This window comes from Lepidochelys kempii, chromosome 3 (assembly GCF_965140265.1).
Source record: "Lepidochelys kempii isolate rLepKem1 chromosome 3, rLepKem1.hap2, whole genome shotgun sequence".
In the NCBI taxonomy this organism is placed as follows: Eukaryota; Metazoa; Chordata; order Testudines; family Cheloniidae; genus Lepidochelys; species Lepidochelys kempii.
The window spans coordinates 26,648,961-26,675,464 of NC_133258.1; positions in this window are offsets into that span (position 1 = coordinate 26,648,961).

The following is a 26,504-nucleotide window of genomic DNA, read 5'->3' on the forward strand; positions in this document are numbered from 1 at the left end:
GACTTCACGGAGGGTTCCAATAAGAAATGGTGCACCTATGTTATTGTCCTTATTGGAACAAGAAGGTTAGCCTGGCCTCTGATTGATACATGGCTAGATTTACCTCGCTGCACCTTCTCTGTAAGTGACTGCAGTGTGATCTAGAAGAATGAGTCCCCTAGACAGGGGAGGGGGGGAAGCAAATGAGTAAAAAACAAATCTGGTCTATTTTTTGTTTTGATCCACTCCATCTATCTTTTACATCTTTGGCTGGCAGCAGACGGTGCAGAAGGACTGCATGCCATCCACATCTCATGGCAGCTCGGCAGAAGATGGTACAGTACGACTGCTAGCAGTCCGTATCGCCTGCCCGCTCACCATAAGACGGTTCAATAGGACTGACTGCAGGACTAAAGAGAATGACCTGCTCAAGTCACTCCAAATTTAGTCCGTGTGCCCATGTCTGCCCAGGCGCTCCTGATCGACCTCACAGAGGCGACCAGGAGCACCTCAGACATGACGATGATGGCTACCAGTCGTACTGTACCGTCTGCTGCCACAAGGCAAGGGGTTGCTGCTACTGTGTAGCAATGCCATACCGCGTCTGCCAGCACCCAGGAGACATAGGGTGACGGTTACCTGAGCGGGCTCCATGCTTGCCGTGGTATGGTGTCTGCACAGGTAACTCAGGAAAAAAGGCGCGAAATGATTGTCTGCCCTTGCTTTCACGGGGGGAGGGAGGGAACGGGGGCCTGACGATATGTACCCAGAACCACCCGCGACAATGTTTTAGCCCCATCAGGCATTGGGATCTCAACCCAGAATTCCAATGGGCAGCGGAGACTGCGGGAACTGTGGGATAGCTACCCACAGTGCAACGCTCCGGAAGTCGACGCGTGCCTCGGTACTGTGGAAGCGCTCCGCCGAGTTAATGCACTTAATGCACTTAGAGCATTTTCTGTGGGGACACACACACTCGAATATATAAAACCGATTTCTAAAAAACCGACTTCTATAAATTCGACCTAATTTCGTAGTGTAGACATACCCTTAGAGAGTTTGCTTCCAACTCAGTGCTGCTCCCATGTATGATGTGTTGTATTATTTGTAGCATGGATGAAATTACTAATGCAGACCTACAGCAATAAGAGCCATATCCTAAGTACAAACGTAAACACATATTTACCTGGGCAGCATGGAGAAATTATCTCTCTGGTTTTCTACAAACTAAAATAGAAAATAAATTTGAAACTATAATTTCTAGCCTTGATGGATTGCTGTCTTAGCTATAACACTATTTGAGCAAAGTTTTCGCTGTAATTATGAGCTGTATGTCATACAATGTTAATCTCTGTGTTTTATTAGCCTTACTCATCTTGCTATAATAAGCATTGGATAGACCCGTTTGCTGAACACCATGCACCCAATGTATCTCTGAAATACTTCAGGTGAATTTGATCTTGAGCCTCTGCAAAAATGTCAATAGTTGAAAACAGCTTAAATGCTCAAGGAAAGAGTTACTAATTCTGTACAGTATCTACCCATCTTACAGTTTTCTAGAGTGCTCATCTCTGTAATATGGATGTGTAATCATTTGGGTCTGAGTGATGAGGTCTATCGTGAATTCAGAGGAGTATTTTGCTCCTCTATTTTCCGGGATTCTAAAAGAATTTACTCCTTTTCAGTCCCCACCTTTACTTTTTGAGTCTGGCTATGGTGTGAAAGCTTGAACAAAATTGGTGTAACAGCACATTCTAAAAGCTGTCAGATTTTGGACTAATCAGATCTCCTCTGGCAGCTCATTTCATAGCTGAGCAACCTTGAGTGGGAACACTTTGTCTTCAGTTCTTATATATTTGGGTGCTGATTCAACAAGTTACTTGAGATGGTGCATAACATTTAAGCATGTCGGTATTCCCATTGTCCTGAGTGGGACTAGAGCTGAGAGAATAACTGATTTTTTTGGGAAACTGAGAAAATAAACTGATTTGGTCTGAACTATTTTGGAATTTTTGGCAAATTGAAAAAGTCCATTTCAGATTGGACAAAATATTTTGTTTTTGGGCATTTTTAAGGGGCCAAATTAACAAAACAGCCTGAATTGGTGGTGGTGCTGTCTCCATGATATCTTTTAGACCACTCACCTGGAATATGGGAGACCCAGGTTCAAATCCTTGTTCTTGAGCAGGTCTTCCCCATTTGCAAGTGAGTGGCCTAACCACTAAGCTCTTACTACTCTGAGGGAAGGTGGTTTGACTTTGTATAAATAATTAAAGTTACTGGCTCAGGGACTTGAACTCCACAGATATGTTCCCTAATAATCAGACTTTAGAGTCAGTCTCGCTCTGACCCCTTGGCTATTCAAGTATTTTATATAAAATGGAACAGTTTCAACAGCAAAGAGACCGGCCTCGGAAAACCCTGTAGCCTGATGCTTAGGGCACTCACGTGTGAGTCTGCAGTTCAAGTCCCAGCTCCAGAGTGGGAATTTAAACCTGGATCTGCCACATTCTAGGTGAGTACCCTAAGCACTGGGCTAAAGGTTATAAGGGGGCTCCATGGCCATTTTGCTAAAATTATTAGTGAATTTGTATCAAATTTATGAACAATTACAGCTTGACTGAAGCTGCGTTTTTCAGCAAATAAACTATTTGTCCAAAAAACTTTGCCCCTCTCTTATTGTGACTACTCTTATCCATGTGCTTAAGTACTTTGCTGAATTGGAGCCTTGGTTCTGAGTTTTGGTATCTCTCTTGTCCCAGAAAAGTGAAGCTGTCTTCTTGGGTCATGAATGGAAATGTGGTTGTTGATGTATCTGCTATGAGTACAATATCTGTTTAAGTGGTAGGTCTCACTAGGTATGTCTACATTGTGATAAACCCCCCACAGTGTTGAGTCTCAGAGCCTGGGTCAGCTGACTCAGACTTGCGAGATTTTGGGCTGTGGAGTTGTAATGTGGCAGTGTATATATTCGGTCTTGGGCTGGAGCCCTGAGACCCTCCTCCCATTGTGGGGTCTCAGAGCCCAGGCTCCAACCTGAGCCCAAATGTCTACACTGCAGTTTTATAACTGACCCAGGCTCTGAGACTCGGTACCACAGGCTGACCCAGGCCAGCCATGTCATGCCACAGGTCTTTTATTGCAGTGTAGGCATACCCACTGAGTACAGCTCACAAGCCCTTGGAGTACCAGTACTATACATGTTCAGTGCCAATGGTTAAGAACCACTATACTGTAGCTTGTCATGCTTTAAAGTTTTTTATAAATATGGTTGTCTCTCTACTAAATTTATCTCCAGTTCAATCACATCTGTTGCACCACTTCTTTTTTACAGGTTTCAGAGTAGCAGCCGTGTTAATCTGTATTCACAAAAAGAAAAGGAGTACTTGTGGCATCTTAGAGACTAACCAATTTATTTGAGCATAAGCTTTCGTGAGCTACAGCTCACTTCATCGGATGCATTCGGTGGAAAATACAGTGGGGAGATTTATATACACATTGTTTCATGTTCTCTATGTATATAAATCTCCCCACTGTATTTTTCACTGAGTGCATCCGATGAAGTGAGCTGTAGCTCATGAAAGCTTATGCTCAAATAAATTTGTTAGTCTCTAATGTGTCACAAGTGCTTCTTTTTTAGTTTTTCATAAATTAATCAGAATAAAACATAAGGGACAAAACCTTTGGCTTATATTACTTCTAGCAGCACTTTCACATAACTTCCACAGCAGCAGTTAATGAGTAAGGCGGAGTCCTGGTGGTCTCAGTGCCTTCAGCAAGAGCAGAACTAAGGTCAGGTCTTTATTTGGCAATGATGGCTAAAATATCAAGGTTCTTCATTATGTTCCTAATTAGATTTTGTTAACAAATGGACTATATTTCCTTTAAATGACTTTAATCTCCAGAAGCTTCAAAGAGGGTGTTAATTAGATATTTTGATTAGAGATGTGCACACGTTTGTTTGATTAATTTTATCTTTTTTTTCTATTTGTGAACAGATTTTGACTTTTAGAAAATTTCATTTTAAATTAAATGAACAAAATTCAGCATATGGATTGCTCATTAATTGCATTCACCACATATATTTGTTGTTACCATTTTATGATTGGTCACCTTACTTTGCACTTTGTTTTCTGTTCCTTGATTGAATTAATACTTGGATGAAAAAAAGGATAGAGTGGGCAAGTATCTGAGCTTTTGATTGTCAGGGACAGGGTGTGGAATTAGGAAAAGGTAAACTGTCATTTTTTGCAGTAAAAAAGGAGAAAAAGTCAATATTTGCCAACATTACCACAGATATCACTTATTCTACATACAGAGGATAACTGTGGTAAAAGTTATCAAAAGCTGAATTTTAATGGTGACCATTTCAGGAGAGTGAATTTATGAAGTGTCCTTAATAACTTTGGATTCTGGAATTTCTGTCCCACATACAATTTTTATGTTTGTTACCGTACATTTTTTTAAATAGATCATTCAAAATTCAAAGACATATACAATTTACCCCAGAAAAAGTACTGTATGTATTTTGCCAAGGATTTTAAGTACTTCTGCTGTATGCATTTGTGCTTTTTGAAATACAAACTGTGAGTCTATGATGATTGGCTGATTTAGAAATGGGCAAACCTTGCGGAACTCTTGGTTCAAACCATTTTCTCTCTAAAAGAATGGTATTTCACAATACGAGTGTGTTTTGGGAAGCTGCTTAGGTTTTTTCATACACAAAGAGTGACCCCCTTCTGACCTTCGTCTTATTTTAGAGTAAGGGAAACAACTAATAGAGAGAACAAGGAAAATTTCCATCACAGAGCATAGTGTGTGCTTTCCTGTAACATGTTGCATCTTGAACCCTGCCTCAGAAATGGCAGATGCATCTGGAGACAGGTAGACTCCTTAGCAATTTAAACGGGGCAGTACAAAAAAAATCACTTCTTATATACTAGTTAGTGCCACCAAAAAACTCAAGGTTGAAAAAAATACACAAGCCTTTTCCTGGTATCCCTCGGTAAAGGGTTAACAAACCTTATCCTTTTTGATTCATTCAGGAGGAGGAACGTGAAGATAGGGACATCTGACCCTCTTCCCTCGAGTGTCCTCTCCTCCAAAAAATCCTCATCTATTAAGTTTAGAACTTCACATAATTCAAAGTACACACCAGTTTCAGGAAAACAATTGAAGTCTTATTGATCTGTACAGAAATTGCACATTTACTATATCTGTTCCAATCCCCATGTTTTTTAAAGTGGATTATTCATTCTGTGCAAACCAACACAGAATACCAGTCTAATATCATTTTTCTCCTTCCTAGTAGAAATTATCTAAAAAAATCTAGGTTAACTACTTCAAATACTTTTTTTACCCAAGAACTATTGGTTCTTGACATGGGTGCTGCTACAAGTTACTATAAATTGAAACATTCAAGAGATTTACACTTGCCAAGTAACACCTGGTTTGTGGTTTACTAGAAGTGACTTTCTGATCAACATAATATGTATATAAAAATGGACATCACAGCTGAATCAGTTATTGGTGGGGAAACAGAAGTTGACTCTAAATCAGTTTCTGATATTGATAAATTGAGATGACTCTTGAATGGAAAGGTTCTGACTTGGGAGTCTCATCCACACATTCCAGATCTCATCCACAATATCAGCAGATTAATCCAGGGAAAATATTGTAACTCTTCCTGCTGATCAAGAGGTGTCTGCTGCACAAGCCTAACTTGTGTACCCATTTTGTGTAATACAGGGTCTATCTTGGCTTTGGCTACAGACAGAAACAATTTAAACCTTGTATCAAAATGATCGAGACAACAAGCACTATTCTGTTTTAAAAAACCCTGCTTTGAACTAATACCTTTGTGACATTTCAGGGTACAAGTCAAACTAATGAGCAGCAGCTGTCTCAACCCTGCCCTGAAACCTTGGGTGCCTTACAATGCCTTGCTGAAGTAGTGCCCACCTGCGCCACTCACAAGCAGTGTTCCAGCATGCAAGCCACACATTGAGTGTCTATGTGTGGCTGCACTCTGGCTCTCACTAGCCTTGGTTATACTGCAGGTAGGGTGACCACCCATCCCGAACAGGATGGGAGAGGCCTGAAATGCAGAGTTCAAGTCCCAGTCCTGGGCTAAATAACTCTGGGACAGCATTTGTCCTGGATTCCCTGTGGCTCTGCTTCGCGCCTGCCCAAGGCTCAGGGTCGGTGCCAATGCCAGCCTCTTCTTGCGGCGGGGGGGGAGGCTGAAGTGGGCCTCAGACCACCCCCCCACACCATGAGGCTCCCCCTGTTACCCGGGGTTCTTTCAACCCAAAGCTCTTGGTAACTTTTGCTCTGTGGGAGCTGGTGTCAGTAAATAAATCAGGGGAGACACGGCTGTCCGACCAGTAGATGGCTGGCACAAACAGGACAACACACGAGTGCTTTCACTTAAAGCTAAACTTTACTTTGTCTCAAGCACTTATACGCACCTCCGCAACAGGCTGGTAAAACACCCCCAACCCTTGATAATTACCAAAGCTGAGTGTGGCTCTCGAGTGACACAGCGGCCGCCCATCTCTTAGTGGGGAACACAAGATGCATCCAGAGGGAGAGTCCAGTCCTGAAGAGTCCCGCTACCTCAAACTTTTCCCCCTTATTTATACATTAGTAATAGAATGACATGTCCCTTAAAGCAAACTTGTTAAGTAAGAAGTTTCAATGGTCAAGCGAGAGGTTCCTTCTGATTATCGATTAACCAGGTGTGGGTTTTTCCAGAGTTTGCAGCCTTGAGGCCCCAATAGATGTTCCTGGGGCACATCCTGCTCTTCTAAGATGCATGTATCAGCAACTTCAACACAATTCTTATCAGGAAGGACGCAAGGTCAAGCTGCCCTCTCTGTGGCACCCAATCCCCCGCCCTCCCCTCCTGCCTTGGTTAAACTGAGACTGCTGAATGGCCAATTTACAGCCTGCTGACTTGGCTGCTTTTAGCAATAAGCCATAGAGGTTTTAGGCACTTTACTGGTTTGCCAAAGTCTCCCCATACACCCCCTGCTCCTTCTCTTCCTCTGAGGCCCTGGCCAGGGCAGTAGTAAGAGCTGCCCAGGGAGCCTGGGCCATGGGTGGGAAGCCCCAGACAATTCACCTGCCCTGGGTGGTGTGCCCCAGGGCCAGGGACATGGGTCGGGGGCTGCTCTCGGGCATCCCAGTCCCCTGCTCAGAGCTGGTGGAGGGTCCATGGCTCCCCACAGTAGCCAGGTCTGTCTAGATGGCTCTGATCATGGACCATCTTCGACTTCTGGCCTGGCCGGGGACGAGGCCTCAGGGGGAAGAGCAGAAGCAGGGGGGTAGGGCCTTGGAGAAAAGGGAGGAGGTGGAGGGCCACGGAAGTTGGTGGGGCTCCTGCATGTGTCCCTCTTTTGCCTTTTGGTCACCCTAACTGTACGGTGATTCCCCACACACCCCCTGCCCATATTCCCCCCCCCACCCCAAAATGTATGCCCTGTACTGCCCAGCCCGCTTCTGGACAGTACAAAATATTTTAAGTCCATTAATACTGAAAGGGAATAATATGCTAACTCATTATCTCAAATAGTAATTCAGACCCTTTAATTTAAACACACTGGATTAGATAAAAAAGTTTTTTAACTACAAGAAAGAGATTTTTAAATGAGTACAAGTAGTGAGGTATAAAAGTCAGAAATGGTTATAAGAAAAATAAAGAAGATATTTACTAATATCTAACTTAAAATATATCAGATTCAAGCAAAGTTTCTAACTACATGCTTTCAGCAGTTTTACTGACCAAACCCTGTAGGTCAGCATCCCTCCCCCAGAGTCCAATGAATGCTTCCTTTGCTGCTACAGTGAATGTAATGGGCAGGGAGAAGAAGTGAGTTACCTTGGGGTGTTTGTCCCTCCTTTTTATAGTTTCAGTTCCTCTCTTGAAAAACATTTCCAGCTGTGAAATAGGAGACAAAGAATCTGTGTGGAACAATGTTCCCTGATGGTTTTTTCTCACCTGTTTGAACTTTCTTTGTTTCCCTTTCTGCTTGATGACCCTGTTTACTGCTTAAATGAAAATTAAGCAGAGCACACTTTCCTTTGTTTACGACAGACATGTTTGCCAGGGCTCGGGGGTTTGGAACATGTGGTAATAACACCATATAGGGAAAGCTTATAACTTTACATACAGTGTTGCTACACATATTTTCTCAGGATGACACTGACCAGCAAATTTTCAAATAATACCTTACAAGACATGCCTTGTACAAAAATTATTACAATAGTGTGTAGGGTGTGGAAACAGGGGTACATTCTATCACAACCTTCCATCAGTCTACCTGTGGTGGCTGTTCTTGTACCACTCTTGTCATTCTTCATAGTTCCAATAAATTGTAACGGTTGTTGAATTGATAAAACTGCTGGCAACTCCTTTGTACTGGTGTGAACTGTGCTTTGGAATAACAAGAGGTTAGATAGGTGTCTATGATCAGGTCTTCTCTGAGAAGAAATTGTAAGGAATTTTTAATTTAAAAAATAAATCTGTTGGTTAAATCGTGGTTTGGAAATAACATTAAGACTTGCACCATTCACCTTCATCCAAATTTCAGATATGTGAGATACAAAGTGATGCTCATTGACACTTCTGAGATGTTTGAGGTAACTAAGACAGCTGACCATTTCAGTGGCTTTGATTTCTTTGTTCAGATATTTTAAAATCCCTCTGTTTGAAACATCTATGAAGTTTGGTGAAGGCTGAGTCTCTATCTGAACGTTGGTTGGGATTTGTTACACAAAAATGAGTAAGCTAGTTGAATGGAAATTTAAAGGTACAGTTACAAAAATGAAAAGCATGGAAACTTTAAAAAACCACCATAATAAAGATTCAAATTAAATATATACCCCAAATTAAAAAAATATCATGAGGACCGAGAAAGTGCCACCATGGCTAAACAACAAAGTAAAAGAAGAGGATAGATGCAAAAGGCATCCTTTAAAAATTGGAAGTCAAAGGAAAATAGAGGACTACAGAGGAAAATAGAAAGGAGCATAAACTCTGGCAAGTCAAGTATAAAAGTATAATTAGGCAGGCCAAAAAAAATTTTTTTTTTAAGAGCAACTGGTGTTGTTCAAAAACGAACAACAAAAATTTTTTAAAGTACATCAGAAGCAGGAAGCCTACCAATCAGTGGGGCCATTGGATGATCAAAGTGCTAAAGGAACACTCAAGGAAGATAAGGCCATTTCAGAGACGCTAAATTAATTCTTTGCATTAGTCCTCACTGCAGAGGATGTGAAGGAGATTTCCACACCTGAGCCATTCTTTTTTGCATGACAGATCTGTGGAACTGTTCCATATTGAAGTGTTAGTAGAGAAGGTGATGGAACAAATTGATAAATTAAACAGAAATACATCACCAGGACCAGATGGTATTCACCCAAGAGTTCTGAAGGAACTCACATATGAAATTGCAGAACTACTAACTGTGGTATATAACTGATCACTTAAATCAGCTTCTGTGCCAGGTGAGGATAACTAATGTAACACCAATTTTTTTAAAAGGCTCCAGAGACAATCTTGTCAACTACAAGCAGTAAGCCTAACTTCACTACCAGGCAAGTTGGTTGAAACTATAGTAAAGAACAGAATTATCAGAAACATAGATGAACATGATTCGTTGGGGAAGAGTCAACATGGCATTTGTAAAGGGAAATCATGTCTCAGGAATCTCAGAATTCTTTGAGTGGGTCAACAAACATGTGGACAAGGGTGATCCATTGGATCCAGTGTACTTGGACTTTTAGAAAGCCTTTGACAAGGTCCATCACCAAAGGCTCTTAAGCAAAGTAAGCTGTCATAGGATAAGAGAGAAGATCCTTGCATGAATCTGTAACTGGTTAAAAGACAGGAAACAAAGGGTAGGACAAATGGTCCCTTTTCAGAATGCAGAGAGGTAAATAGTGGTGTCCCCCAGGGATTTACACTGGGACCAGAGCTGTTCAACATATTGATAAATGATCTGGAAAAAGGGGCAAAATGAGGTGGCAAAATTTGCAGATAATACAAAACTACTCAAGATAGTTAAGTCCAAAGCACACTTTGAAGAGTTACAAAGGGATCTCACAAAACTGGGTGACCGGGCAAAAAAATGGCAGATGAAATTCAATGCCGATAAATGCAAAGTAATGCACATTGGAAAACATAATCCCAACTATACATACAACATAATGGGATCTAAATTAGCTGCTACCTCTCTAGAAAGAGATCTTGGAGTCACTGTGGATAATTCTCTGAAAATATCCACTTAACGTGCAGCAACGGTCAAATAAGCTAACAAAATGTTAGGAACCATTAGGAAAGAGAGAGATAATAAGACAGTAGATATCATAATGCCACTATATAAAGCTATGGTATGCCTGCACCTTGAATACTCCATTCAGTTCTGGTCACCCCAATTCAAAAATATATATTAGAATTGGAAAAGGTACAGAGAAGATCAACAAAAATGATTAGGGGTATGGAGAAGTTTTCATATGAGGAGAGAGTAAAAAAACTGGGACTTTTGACCTTGGAAAAGAGACAACTAAGAGCGGATATGATAGTGGAGATAGTGGTGAAAGTGAGTAAAGAAGTGTTATTTACTCCTACACATAACACAAGAAGCAGGGATCACCCAATGAAATTAATAAGCTGCAGGTTTTAAAACAAACAAAATCAAGTAAACAAAAAGTCAACAAAATATTCACACAACACAAAATCAAGCTGTGGAACTCCTACCCAGGGATGTTGTGAAGGCCAAAACTATAACTGGGTTCAAAAAAGAATTAGATAAGTTCATGGAGGACAGGTCCACTGATTAGTATTAGCCAAGATGGTCAGTGATGGTCCAGGTGTGCCTAGCCTTTGACTGCCAGAAGCTGGGAATGGATGATAGGGGATGGATCACACATTAATTACCCTGTTCTGTGCATTCCCTCTGAAGCTTCTTGCATTGGCCACTGTCTGAAGACAGGATACTGAGCTAGATGGACCTTTGGTCTGATGCAGTATGTCCATTTTTATGTTCTTGTGCATGTCAAGTGTCCTTATTCCTTTGGATGTTCAAAAATATAAAATCCATCAGTGTACTGAATGATTGAGTCCAACTGGTAATGGGATGCAGGAAAAATCCACTTCTGGGTTGCTAGTACGAATCTAGTCATGATAGTTAGGGACTACAAGCTGAAACCATCTAGCTGATGGATGTTCTGTGACCTATATAAAATAAATTGGTCATTTATACCTCCCAGTGGACAGGTATCCAGATCACAAAAGAGCACTGAAAATCCTTGTGGGAAGTCTGAAAGGAGAGACCATGGACTGCATATCATCAGTGGTCCCTCCTATGCAGTTGAGGCACCTTGACATAGCTTGTACTGTGCAAAGTCTGTGTTGTAGGTAAACAGAGGACTTCAGCTTCCAATGCTATCAATTTATCATTTTTCAGAACACTAAACTGTCATCAAAAGTAGCAGGTGCTGCTGAGCAAGAACAATAAAAGAAGATGAATGGAAAGCTTTGCTAGGATGGTTAAAAACCTACAAACAATAATTGGGACTACATTTGCAGAAGGTAAAAAGGAATGAGGAAAATAAGCCAGACACCAGAATGAAGCAATAATTGTAAAGGGAAATGAGAACACTAAATTCAAGAGGTAATACTAGTTTGCAATTTAAAAAAAGAAAAGAAAATGAATGGAAATAAATGTGCAATCAACAGAGAAAAAAAGAGAATCAGAAACTGTGCATCTATGATCAGCAAATTTTTAGGATTCTAATTGAATATAATAATACTTGGAGTTATACATTGGGGTTTGAGCCTCTGCTTTTTTGAACATTCTAGGATGTGTTTTGAGTCTGTCAGCAAGTCATCTGTTGTATCTGATTTTCTTATGGAAATAACTCCATTCTCAATATCCTCCATCCTGAAGGAATGTAAGATTTACACAGAGATCATTAGAAATTCACGTTGATATTTTGAAAATTTGGGGGATTTATATGGAGGTCACCTGCTTATAAATCAGGGATGGTCAAACTTACTGGCTTTCCAAGCCACATATGACAATCTTCAGAAGTTTGAGAGCCTGTGCACACCTGCCAGGAGCTGGGGATTGGGGCTTCATCCCCGCTCCTGCCAAAGCCCCAAGCCCTGGCAGGTGCACTCCGCTGTGCAGAAGCCCCCAAACCATACTCTCTGCTGGGCAGAAGCCCCTACTTCACCATCCGGCTACAAGGCAGAGGTCCCAAGCTTCTTCCCTCCCCACCACTTTGGTAGGAGGAGTCTGGGGGGCATCAGGGGCTCCATGAGCCACACTTTAATGGTAAAAGAGCCGCATGTTGCTTGTGAGCCACAGTTTGGTTGCTCTGTTATAAATTTTTGAACTTCTGCTACGTATGGAAAAGGCCAATTAGGAACAGATATGCTTTTCCAAAACTAGTGAGTCAAACAAGTAGCATGCTCCAAATTAATACTTGCTCTGCTTAATTTTTCAGTGCTGCTGTCTTGGACTGAAATGTCCAGTGGAGACCTGCAAGAGTTTCTGACCTTGATGAAGTCCATTCTGAAAACGAATGATCAGGATATACAGCCTACACTCTTGTTTCCAAAGCAGGAAGTGAATATTCCACAGTTTGTCAATGCCAAAGGAATGAAGGGATTAAGCTGGTTGATTATGAGCAATGAGGGCCAAAATTTAGTGCAGCATGTATTTGGTGTATGTATGAACGAAAGATTCTTAAAAGAAAAATAGGCAAGTTAGAAAAACTGACGATAGAAGAGGACTGTGCTATAGAGGCATTACTGAAACATGGCGCAATGACAATTATCAATGAAATATTGTAACCTAGCTATAAAATATACAGAAAAGAGAAAGTGGGTCATTGACGTGGAGGAGTAGCATTATATCTAAAATATCCAGGCCACAGAATGCAACCTGATGAAACATACTAAGAGGATTATGCTGCTAACCTCCTGATCAGGAGAAGGAAGGGTACAAAATGTTGAGATAAATAAAAGAATCTAATAGAATGGTAATAATGGGTGACTTCAGCTACAAACACACACACTGATCAAATAAAGCAAGGTTAGGAGACACAACTTCTTCACACTTTTAAACAACTCCTTCTTGGAACAGATAGTTCTTTAGCACACAAAAGGAGAGGCTATTCTTGACTTAGCCTTAAGTACTTCACAGAAGATGATGGATAAAGAAATAACTACAGCTGAGCCTCTTACTAATAATGAGCCTAATAATGAGCTTCTTACTATAATGAAGTTCAAGATTTTCAGGGGAGAAAAGGTATCAAAAGGCAGAAAAGTGACACTCAGGTTTAAAAGGGATGACTTTTAAAAATGAGGAAGTTTCTCCAAAAAGTTTCTAAAGTCAAAAATAAGGAGATTAAAGTCTTTCCTCTCAACATGGAGGCTTCTTAAACCTATTGTAATAGAGTCCTAGAGCGTGTGCAAACCACTAAACAAAAAAGGAATGGAAGGAAGAAAGAAACTAGCATGGGTGATAGAAGTTATTCAAGTAAACTGTCATCCTTCAGAAAATGGAAAGCCAACTCTAGCAACATTGATAGAAAAGAGCTTTAACTATGGCAGGTAAAATGTTAGGAGGAAATTAGGAGGTGTGATAGGGAATTTTGAAGCAAAGAAATAACAGATAATACTTTGCATCAGGTCCTTAGCTGCACTCGGTAAGTGCTGGGTGCAGTTAGGAGGGTGATGGGAAGGAAAGTTGCTGAAAAGGAATTGTTTGCAGTTCCCTGATCATGGGCCTGTTTAGAAACCTGCCTGGTCCTTGGTGTGCTTTAGAGCAGCCTCATATCTGATCTAAAGGATGCTGATTGAATATAGTCCCAGGGGGCCAGTATGGCATACTGCTAGAGTGCAGCAAAGCTCTGGCCATGCCCCCAGCACATGCTCAACAGAAGGTTGAGGTGGCAGAAGCCAGCTGCACCAGCTTTGTGCCAAAGAGGGATCCCCTCATGTCGAGTGAATGTACTGTGGATGCCCGCCCTTTCTGGCTGCTTGAAACCACAGAATATGAATATGAAACATTGAATAAGATTGTGAGAATGCCTTATCAACCTCAGAAAGGTAATTTAACATTGTGACCCAGAGCACCCCTGTACTCACATCCTACACATTATTGTAATAATCTTTGTACAAAATATGCCTTTCGAGGTATCATATGAAAACTATTGACCAGTGAGTTATTAATATCATGGTGAAATGTATATAGCAACATTACATATAAAGTTAGAATTTCGCCCAGTATTTTATTAGCACATGTTAAAACCAGACAGACCTTCCCAGGCAAAAGTTGTTAAACAGGTGTATCCTAAACAAAGGAATGTGTGTTCACCTCAATTTACATCTAAGTAGTAAACAGGATCAGCAAGACCGCAGTGGGAGGAGATGGCAAGAAACAGAAAAATCTGCATTTGAGAAAAGGCAGCTGCGGGGGTAGAAAGAGCATGGAGCTTCCTTCATCACCAGACTCCATGTCACTTTTCTCATAGCTTGTCTAAACTTAACTTTTATCCTTCAGAAGAATTCACTTCAAAAGATTCAGTGGACTGTAACAGAAGGGGGCAGAGAATCCCAAGTTATCTCTTTCACCTAAGGAGATAAAGGCACTTTGGGCCTCTGGGAGAGATCCTGACTGAGGAGAGGATCAATCACCATCTTGAACAAGGCCTTGAACCAAAACCTGCTAGATTAAGTTTGACTTTTAGATGCATGTTTTCACTTTTATTTGCTGGTAACCATTTCTCACTTTATCTCTTATTCTTGAACTCACTTAAAATCCTATCTTCCTCTGTTAATAAATGTTTTCTACTATTAATTTAAACCAACAGTGCTGTGTTTGTACTAAAATGAACACAGCTCTAGTTAATTTGGCAAACTGTTGTGTTTTGTCTCCTTAAAGGAGTAGATGGATCTTATTATTCCTCTGTTTCAGGAAAGGACTGAACATATCAGAGCACATGGGTGTGGGGAAATTCAGGACTGGGGGTGTGTTGAGATCTTCTTACTGTTTGTAACCAAGGCTGGTGGAAGCCAGATTGGCGTGCTGATGGCAGGCTTATGGGGTCAGAGTTGATGGACTAGGACTGCAGTTATACTCATGCTGGTAGGCTAGTTGTGATGGGCTCAGATTGGGAGCTACAGCAGCAAAGCACTGTGAAGCACCCGGTGTTACAGGGCTGGTGGTGACATAACCCGTCACAGGCCTGGATTGCACCTCAGACGGTGACAAGCATATTTATTCCCATTTTACAAATGTTGAAAAAAGTACCCTTTGTTTAAATGATTTGCATACAATCACAGAGCAGGTCAGTGGCCGAGCTAGATATAGATCCCGGGTCTCCTGACTCTCAGCTCAGTTTAATCCTCTAGATAATAGCTGCCTTGTGTTCAGAGTGTGGTCTCCTTACTGAAATACACATGACTTACTCACACTTCTTTTCCTAGTTTGGCTCCTGTCTCAGCTTGACTTAGAGTTTAAGGGCCAATAATTTAAATTAAATTAAAATGAAAGGCAGCTTCCAAGAATAGATTTTAAACTTGGCAGGGGAGCATCCATATAACCAAGAAACAAACTGAATTGTCCAAGTCACACATCCCTAAAGCAATGCTACCCTGTGCATAGTTTTTCTGTCTTAAAAAAATTACTCAAAATCCGTTCAATAAAAGCCTAAGTGACTAATGATTTTCTAGACTCTTATAATTCAGGCAGATCAGAGATCTCACATCTTTAAGGACAAATGTTTTCAGAAGGGGGAAAATAAAGATGTATTCTTCTTCTTTAATAACAAGAAAACAACACAATAATGTGAGTGAGAGCTGGCAAAGTACTGGTTAAACATATTGGAACAAAACAACTCACCAGGAGGGAACAATTGAAAAGGTATTTGCCAACACCAAGGAATAACTTAGCACCAATGAGCTAGGTTACATCAATGAATGTATATCTTCACTTAGAGAAAGACAGGAGAGCAGGATGCAACCAATCCTTCCTGCTAATGGGATTTTACAGTTGCAAATGTCTTTCTTGAGGGAAACATCTGATCCTTCAAAAATAATATAAATATCAATGGTGTTTCCTTATTGGGGGTCATCATAAATGATTTGGATAATGGCATAGAGAGTATACTGATAAAATTTGCAGATGATACTAAGATGGGAGGGGTTGTAAGCACTTTGGAGGACAGGATTAGAAATCAAAGCTATCTTTACAAACTGGAGAAATGATCTGAAATAATTAGGATGAAATTCAATAAGGACCAGTGAAAAGTACTACACTTAGGAAGGAACAATCAGTTGCACAAATACAAAATGGGACATGACTGCCATAGAAAAGGAGCTGGGTTATAGTGGATCACAAACTATGCGTCAACAACATAATACTGATGAAAAAAAGCAACATCATTCTGGCATGTATTAGCAGGAGTGTTGTAAACAAGAACTGAGAAGTAATTCTTCTACTCTGGTCAGCACTGATAAAGCTTCAACTGGAATTCTGTGTCCCATTCTGGGCTCCAAAGTTTGGAAAGATTGGAGAAAATCCAGCAAAGAGCAATAAAAATGATTTAAAGGTCTAAAAACCTGATCTACAAGGACAGACTGAAAAAAAATGGGTTTGTTTAGTCTGGAGAAGAAAAGACTGTGGGGGTACATAACAGTCTTCAAGTACATAAAAGGTTATTATAAAGCTGTGATACTGGATGATTTATACCATTGTTACTATCAGTGTTATGTAATTGCAACAAATCTTATACAAAGTATGCCATGTAAGATATCATTGGAAAAGATAGAATCTATCAAATATAATTATTCTGTTTGTATGAATGTATCATTTTTGTATCTGAAGTTATGAATACTGGCTACAGATCTGTAAAATTTACATTGAAGCCAGATAGCTTTTTGTTGATGGCCCATCAGAGGCAATGGATTCTCACAACTGGCCATAGAGGGAACTCATTCCACCCAGGTGGCTCTTCCTGCAGATGCCGTAGCCGTCCAGTGGCCAATGGCTTGCCACTATGAGTCAGCAAGCCACATAAGGTCATGTGACCCTGGACTTTCCCACAAACTGTGCTGTGGGCTAAAATTCCATCTACATAGCAGAGGTTATAAAAGACCCTGTGTGACCCTCTGTACCTATCCTGACCTGGCTCAAAAAAGGTTAACTGCACATTGCAGGCAGAGGAGGCTATGCCCCTCCACCTCTGCCGGGCATGCTCCGCCTGGAGACAGGATATAAAATGAAGCAGCCCAGCTCAGTTTGTCCAGGCTGCTGAAGGGGAAGGAGGCAGATTGCAGGCTCTATTCCGGGAGCTGCTACAGCCCCCAACCACAGAACCAAGGCATACCGAGCCCTAGACAGATTCCAGGCTCCCTGTAGAACCCAGAGAAGGGACCAAGCCATCAGGAGCTGCAGTGGCTGAGGACTCCAGAGACGTGGGGGAACGATGGACCAGTGCTGCGTAACACAGGGTAGAAAGCAGCGAAGGGGATTTAAACATTATTCTGGTTGAAGGACTGGGAAATAGGTCAGCGTGCTTTTTCTTTTGCAGGTGCTCGGGGATCCTGCTGACTCAGTGTCAAGCACCCTCACTACTACCCAGGACCTGGGCAGGGACTCTGAGGAGCAGTCCCCTTTTCCCAGGCACCACACACCCCTACATGGTGCCCCACTTCCCCAAGGGGCCAATAGGTCAACAGCCCCACAGAGGTGGGCAGCTTTATTGACTCCAGCCATTGGGCCTAGCAGCCTGATGACGAAGGGCTGCTCCATTGCCTCTGGCCATTGGGCCACGCAGCCCGGTGAGGAAGGGCAGCCGCTCCATTGACTCTGGTCAGTAGGAGGTACTACCATGCTTTATAGTCACGGTCACCAGCATAGGACCTAACCAGCTGTGGTACAGCCTTTCCCTTTCTTTTGACCATACATATATCCCAGGACGGGATGCACCTATTCCATGATCCCCATTTTGTCATAATTTCCAGCTTCATTTCTCGGGACTGGATTTCTAACAAGGAAGTAGTAAACAAGGATTGATGAACTCCAAGCTGTTTGGGTAACCCCCCAACCTGAAAGCTGTTTGAGAGATTTTTTCAAACTAGCAGTTTATTCCACCACTGCTTCAAACCTGATATAAGAACTTTTCACTCACTTGCATGCATATGATTTCCTTAACCATTTTAACTTTCTTTTTCTTTTATCTTAAAAACAAACCTTTAGATTTTAGCTACTAAAGGATTGGCAACAGCGTGGTTATTGAGTCAGAGCTGAGTTCTATATTGATCTGGTTATGTGGCTGGTCTCTTGAGATCAGAAGAACCCTTTGTTTGATTAATCTGATTTTCAATAACCACTCATCATAACGTCCAGTGTCTAGGTGGTGAAATGAGGCTGGAACGTCTAAGGAGACTGCATTTTTGGCTTCTTGTTAATCAGCATGGTGAGACAGAAGTTTACTTTTGTTACTGGCTTGGTATATCTAATGGTAGAATAATCACCAATTTAGGGTGAGCCTGCCCTACTTCTCAGCAGTTTGTCCTGAATCTGGGATCATCAACTGTGAACAACTGAGGTACAGTCATGATAGGTGGGTGAATTGCAGTTTTTGGGAGGCTAGCCTCCAGCTGGCCCTCCCCTTCTGCCTAGGGACTTGCCCCTCCCTCTCGCTCCCCCCCTGCCAGCCCCAGGATGCCCGAGTGCCTGCCCCCCTCAGTCTTGGAGCATCCCACCTCCACAGCCCCAAAGTGCCAGGTACCAGTACCAGCTGAACATGGCCCCCAGCACAGCAGGTGGCTAGGCAGCAAGACCCCCAGCCCCAGAGAGCTGGGTGGGCAGGCAGGCAGCACAAGCAGTGGCCCCAGATGCCCAAAGTTGCCCAAGGTGGAAGCAAAAGCGGTCCCCTGCCTGTGTCCCAAGCCAGATGGCGGGACCCAGGCTCCCCACAGCTGCCCGTGCAACTTTTCCTGGCCCAGTTCCAGCTGGTGGGGGGCCCTCAGCGCCACAGTCTGGCCATGATAAGAGCCAGGCAAGCAGCTGTGTGGAGCCATGGTGGACCCTTTACCTACCAGCTGGGTGGGGCAGGTGGAGGTTCTGCAGCTCCTCACAGCTGCCTGCATGGTTCTTACCATGGCCAGGCTGCGGCTCAAAGACCCTCCCCCCCGACCAGAGCTGGGTCAGGGAGAGCTGCATGGGCAGCTGTGGGGAGCAGGTGTGGAGTTGTGGACCCTCTTCCTGCCCTGGGGAGCCAAGGGGGAGAGGACATGGGCCAGGGACGTCCCCCCCACACTCCAGAAAGGTGGAGGGTCTGCTGTGGCTCCCCACAGCTGTCCAGGCTCCCCGGCCGAGGTCCAAGTCCATGCTGGAGGGGAAGGGGCAGGGGTGGGGATGGGGGTCCTCCCTGGCAAAGAGTGGATGGGCCAGGCCTATCCACTTCCAAAAAGTGGGAAGGCTATGGCCCTCTGCCCCCACCGCCCCGGTTCCAGAGCCACTGGCCCAGGGCCCCAGCCACATGGGAAGGAAGAGCCACAGCACAGCGCTGCAGGAAGCAGGAGGGGATCTGGGGGTGGTGGGTGGGTGGGGCCATGCAAGCAGCTTGGGTAGGCTGTGCCTTCCCCTGCCTTTGATATCTGCCGCTCATGAGTACCGTGACAAAAGTGGAGGATGATAAATTGTTCTCCTTAACCACTGAGGACAGGACAAGGAACAATGGGCTTAAATTGCAGAAAGGGAGTTTTAGGTTAGATATTAGGGGAAAACTTCTGAACTGTAAGGGTAGTTAAGCACTGGAACAAATTACCTAGGGAGTTTGTTGAATGTCCATCATTAGAAGTTTTGAATAAGTTAAACAAGCAACTGTCAGGGATAGATAATACTTAGTCTTACCTCAGTGCAGAGGACTGGTCTACATGACCTATCAACATCCTTCTAGTCCTATATTACTATGATTCTATGTTTTTTCTGACCAGCTTAAAAATGTGTAAAAGCAATCCTCGATACCATTGTAAACTCATTTAATGAAATGACAAAAAAAAAAAGTCTGAAGATACTACATTTCCTATCTACAGTTTGTTCCAATTTCCAAGTATAGTAGCCAGCATTAGAGGAAAATATTTTATTTGACATTATATTGATTTCTATGTTTATCATTTAAAATCAAATTGTTTAACAAATATTGAACTGATTCTCTTACAATGTGACAAAATGGTGGCTTTAAAATGAAAATACACTTAGCAGAGCACTATAAAAAATTTATCTTAAAAAAAGGAAAAAATATTATTATTCTAGGTTAACACTACAGCCTGTTTTTGAGTCCAATTAAAATAACGTGTTTCATAGACTTTTTTGTGTGTACCAAACATGATGTTCAAACAAAAATTCAGAAGTCTTCAGGAAATAACATCCTTATTCATGAGAATTGTGCAGCATGTTTATTGTTCTGGCACAAAGAGAAAAATAGTAATCTAACGCGTTATCTGTGCACTGTGTACATTGACTTGAAGATTAATCTTCGTTAACTACTTGTTCAATGTTAGTTAACAATTAGTTACCTTGTAGCCCTTTATCATCCATCACTTTTTTAACTGTTTTTTGTTGGTTTTTTTTAACTTTTAAAGGTTGTTTATCTTTGCCTAAGGCTGTGTTGGATAAATCTACAAGGGTAAAAAAAAGTGCTGATCCTGAGAAAGTGTATTCCGCACACAAAATTCACATTCTTTTGCAATTACCAGTCTTGTTTCTATTCATTAGGGAGGAAACAAAAATCTCCTGTAACATTTACTTCAATGTGCAGGCCTGCTATATCATTTTATATTACAGTGGTTTACAAATACTTTAAAATGTTCTTCCTTGCCTAGGTTTTTGGAAATGGAGTTTACAGAGATTAGTGGTTTACCAGAATATCACCAAATGTAACCACACTATCATGTTGTGGCAGGGATAGTTTTCTCTTTAGAAGTATCTTCCTACGCACTTGTAGATATTTGAACTGTTAGCTGGCTGCTTTTAAGCACATTTCATGGAAAATCTATTAAATATACAGTATTTCAATTCTCTGCATAACCCCTATCCATTTTCAGAGGTAGCTATAGAAACTGCAGAAAATGTATCTATTGTGCCTTTTTAAATGTTTTCTGAGGAGTCTGTAAAAGATAAAATTATGATTGTGTTTCTTTTGGCAGTGGATATCTCCCAGCTTGGTTGTCTCAGAGGCTAATCACAACTTTGAATCTAAATGTTTTCAGGAACTGATCTCAAGAAGTTAGGATCTGCTACTGGTAATACCTTGATTACAATAGATCCAGGTTACACAACGCCTGCTCTGCAATTCCTCTCTGCCCATATACAACACACTACTGATGTGTGAATAACTCTACTCAGGCATAGTGAACAGGTGCTGAAGTTTTATCCTCTCCAGGTGTTCCCTTGTTAAGGCTCTTTAGAAGGGATTGTTGGGCAAAGCTCTACATTAATTCCACTGAGCAGATAATTCTCTAGTAAAGCAAAAATAATTACAGTAAATGCAAAAGTATAAAATAAAAATAATATGGAAAATAACATTAAGGTCTTAATCTCCCACCAAAATCAGGGAATTACAAGATACAATTCTCACAGTAACTATACCTCAGCCCCTGGCATATATGTGGTATTCTATATTATTGCATATGGTGTTAACATCAATGCTTTAATATATATTTACAAGATGTCTTAGTTACAGTTGCTCTGGGAACTATAACTTTGAAATGCTGACTTTTTTGTGCCTAAAATTGCAACCATAGCATTCCATGAATGTATTATTTTCCTAATTTAATTATATAAGGAATTAATTATACGTCTTTTGGTGTGCTGTGTACCATGCTATAGAAAGAATGGGAGAGATCCTCAGCTGGTGTAAATGGACATAGCTCCACTGAAGTCAAGGGAGCTATGTTCATTTATACCAACTGAGGATCTGTCCCAAAATGATTAATCTCGAGGGGGATACAGCATATTATAATCAAGATGAGGTGAGGTCTTATTGCTTGCCTTTCAATAGATTGCCTCTCAATTTGGAATGTTAATTTTAATCTGTTGGGAAAAGAACAGGTCTGGTTCTTGTACTCAGTTATAGGGATGCAAATCAGGAGTTAGCCAATGCAGTCTATGGAGTTATCCACAGTCTATGGAGTTTAAACCAGAGTAAGATCCTGATCAGGCTTAAGCAATTAAGGTGGCCTAATAGAAGCTTTCAGAGTGATAAAGGTGATCCTGGCACTTTGCTTATTTTAGAGAAATTTTAAAGACTAGGTACAGACCTTGGGTATAAATGACAGGGAGCTGGAGGTAGGGGTCCATGAGTGTCCTTGATACTTGGCAATCCTCCTCATGGTCCAATAAATCCTGGATTTGATGCAAGGCCATCTGTTTTTTTTTCTTCGTGATTAAGGAACTTGGGTGGTGATACTGAAGGCTATTTATATTTTGGCATGCAGTGATGATTTTAATGAGCAAGGCTTTATTTGTTTGGTTGCTTATCCTTATACTTTTTACATCATTTCAAATATACTAGTGACTAGATATTTAAATACATCTGGAAGTATAAGGTAAAATAAAATACCTGAAGTAATTTGTGCACGAGATTGCAACGTGTGGCTGTAGGGTGTCCCAGTCCAAGCTGTGTTGATAAATTAGGAGAGTCATTCCAGCAGGAAACTTTGTTTCTGCTTCTTTATAGCATCCTCTGCTGTTTAGGTGGCTCCTGTTTTGGGGGGGGGTGGTTGAAGGGGTTCTCTTTAGATGGGGAATATGCTGTGAATTATACAGGAGACATCTGTCTTAAACTGTTTTAACCAGTGTAACCAGTTGGGTGTTGCCAATAATTGTAAAGAGTCAGTAGTTCAAATTCAACCAGATGCATTCTAAAGTAGGGAGGTACAAGTGATTTAGACTGAGCTGCCTGTCCCCATGGGCAAGAAAGCAACCTTATCGGATGTAGCTTGTTGAATATTATGGAGCAAATACATTATTCACTAAACTTTGCTTCTTCATCAAATAAATTATTCATCAGAATGTTTGTTTGTTTTTCAATGATCCAACGACATCTGATGCCTATGCTACAAGATATTATGGGTCAGATCCTTAGCCCCCTTTCCCCAGATGTTTTGTGCTGCTCAGGCACAAAGGGCTTCCCTGAAGTGTGTAGGGGAATCTCTGGTATGCACAAGAGCAGGTGTAGCCCGCTGTACACCACTAACTTACACCCGTATGCTGAGGGGAGGATCAGGGTGGGGCTGGAGCAAGCTGCAACTGAGGTGCCATTACAAGTTTGTGTATGGTACTGTAGCACATCTGCTTGATGACTCCCTTTGGCCCCCTGTCTCACCATGGATGTAAGATAAAGCTGGAACCTCCTACTTGAGATAAAGCTCTCTCCAACCTCTGTAATAGAAGAAATGTATCTAATCATGGCATAGGCAAGCACAGCTCCCATTTACTTAAATAATAATTGTGCACATGTAGCTACTCCCCCATCTTGTATGTCACCAGGAAATGATCTGTGGATCTCAAGCATGAGCCTCTACAGCTGGAGTTTAAAGGACAAGATCTCTTGGCAAAAAACACTCAATCTGTGTGGATCAAGCACAGGGTAAGATACGGGGTGTGTATGAGGGTAACATACCTGAGTGACAGGGCTGCATTTGGTTCCCACAGAATATCATATTGGTTTAAATTACAGTCCTCCTCCATCTACAGACATTTTCTGACCAACTGATGCAGATTATATGGCTTCCATCATACTTTATCACAGCTAAATTTGATCCATTGGTTACTATAATTATTTAATATACATTGAATGCTACAACTTTGCATGACAAGGTGGGTGAAGTAATATCTTTTACCGGACCAGCTTCTGTTGGTGAGAGACAAGCTTTGGTTGGTGTCTCTCTCACCAAGAGAAGTTGGTCCAGTAAAAGATATTACCACACCCACCTTGTCTCTCTCATATCCTGCGACCAACATAGCTACAACTACACTGTACACAAGTTTGCATCACATTTTATAGCCAATAATGAGCAGAATCTCTCTCCATTATTTTACTAAGCTCTTTAAACTGAACTGTATTTAACTATTTACTCTACTTAATGTCATTTTTTTAAACTCTTATCAACTGTCAATTATTTTACTAGCCTTACCACCCTTCTTTAGTCCCCTGATTTCAAATCCCTTGACTTCAAGTCCCCTGACAGCTAGGCAACAGAGAAAGTTCCATTAACACACTTTCAGGGACAGCCTTTTGTTCTGTATTTTTACAGTGCCTCACACAAACAGTCCTGGTCCATGACAGTGGTTCCTATGTGCTACTGCAATAGAAATAAATAACAACAGTGCAAAGATTATGCAAGGAAACATACCATCCCTAGCTATATGGAGTAGCAATGCAACAATGGGAGAAAAATCAAACTTTATCAAACCCTTTACCACAAAAAGGAATTTAACCATAAATAAAGTACAAATCAACCCTTTCCTTTTCATATAATCATGCCACAATGTAAGTCTGATACATTTTGTGCACAATAAATTCAGGATTAAAGGCCACAATCTGAAATTTGAGGTAGCATTATTTTATTGTAATTAGTTATTCTGGAATTACGGTGGTATAACCAAAATCTGAATCTGGTCATGGTTTCCTATGGTTTACATGGTTGCCCTGTTGCGTCAACTAAAACCTATATCTAGGCATTTAAATAAATGATTAGGTGAAAAATGGTTTGATTTATATGGACAAATGCTCACTTGAAAAAGTAAATGTGGAGGGAGGACAAGGATTTTTTGCAGATTTTTGTGGGCTTGTACTCACATTGAAAAAAATGGCCTTGTGCGGTTCTATGATGCCAGCCTGTATACATTTTTTATAGATCACAAGAACATAATTAGTGTACATCTACCACACAACATACTGCAAACAGCCAGTATTTTCTGATCTTTGCATACAGAATTTTGAAACTTCATAACTGCAGAAACCTTCATAAGTTAGTCTTCACAACACCCAATTTTTTCGGAGAGAGAGAGAGAGGGGTGAAGTGACTTGGCCTAGCAACACAGCAAGTGGAGCTGTCATAAATATAAAGGAAGGGTAAACCCCTTTGAAATCCCTCCTGGCCAGGGGAAAGCTCCTCTCACCTGTAAAGGGTTAAGAAGCTAAAGGTAACCTCACTGGCACCTGACCAAAATGACCAATGAGGAGACAAGATACTTTCAAAAGCTGGGAGGAGGGAGAGAAACAAAGGGTCTGTGTGTCTGTCTATAGTCTGTCTTTGTCGGGGATAGACCAGGAATGGAGTCTTAGAACTTTTAGTAAGTAATCTAGCTAGGTACGTGTTAGATTATGATTTCTTTAAATGTCTGAGAAAAGAACTGTGCTGAATAGAATAACTATTTCTGTCTGTGTATCTTTTTTGTAACTTAAGGTTTTGCCTAGAGGGGTTCTCTATGTTTTGAATCTAATTACCCTGTAAGGTATCTACCGTCCTGATTTTACAGGGGGGATTTCTTTATTTCTATTTACTTCTATTTTTATTAAAAATCTTCTTGTAAGAAAACTGAATGCTTTTTCATTGTTCTCAGATCCAAGGGTCTGTGGTCACTTATGCAAATTGGTGAGGCTTTTTATCCAACATTTCCCAGGAAAGGGGGGGTGCAAGGTTTTGGGAAGTATTTTGGGGGGAGAGACGCGTCCAAACAGCTCTTCCCCAATAACCAGTATTAGTTTGGTGGTGGTAGCGGCCAATCGAAGGACAAAGGGTGGAATATTTTGTACCTTGGGGAAGTTTTGACATAAGTTATTGAAGATAAGCTTAGGAGGGTTTTCATGCAGGTCCACACATCTGTACCCTAGAGTTCAGAGTGGGGGAGGAACCTTGACAGGAGCAGAGTCAGGATTAAAACTCAGGAGCTCTTGAGTCTTAATCTCATATATAATCCAATACTTGTCTCTGCAGAGGAGCATGTTGCACTGCACACACAAATATGGGTTTGCAGTATTTCAGGTACCATGTGTCTTCTATTAGTCCCCAGAATATTACACCTTGCATACATTTCTCTCATCAGAACTATTTTTCTCCTTGAGGACAATTCAGGTCTAAAGGAATTGACAGATGTGATTGCAGAGCCATTGGCCATTATCTTTGAAAACTCATGGCGATTGGGGGAGGTCCCGGATGACTGGAAAAATGCTAATGTAGTGTCCATCTTTAAAAAAGGGAAGAAGGAAGATCCGGGGAACAGGCCAGTCAGCCTCACCTCAGTCCATGGAAAAATCAGCATGGATTCACCAAGGGCAAGTCATGCCTGACTAACCTAATTACCATCTATGACGAGATAACTGGCTCTGTGGATGAGGGGAAAGCAGTGGACATGTTATTCCTTGACTTTAACAAAGCTTTTGATTCGGTCTCCCACAGTATTCTTGCCAGCAAGTTAAAAAAGTATGGG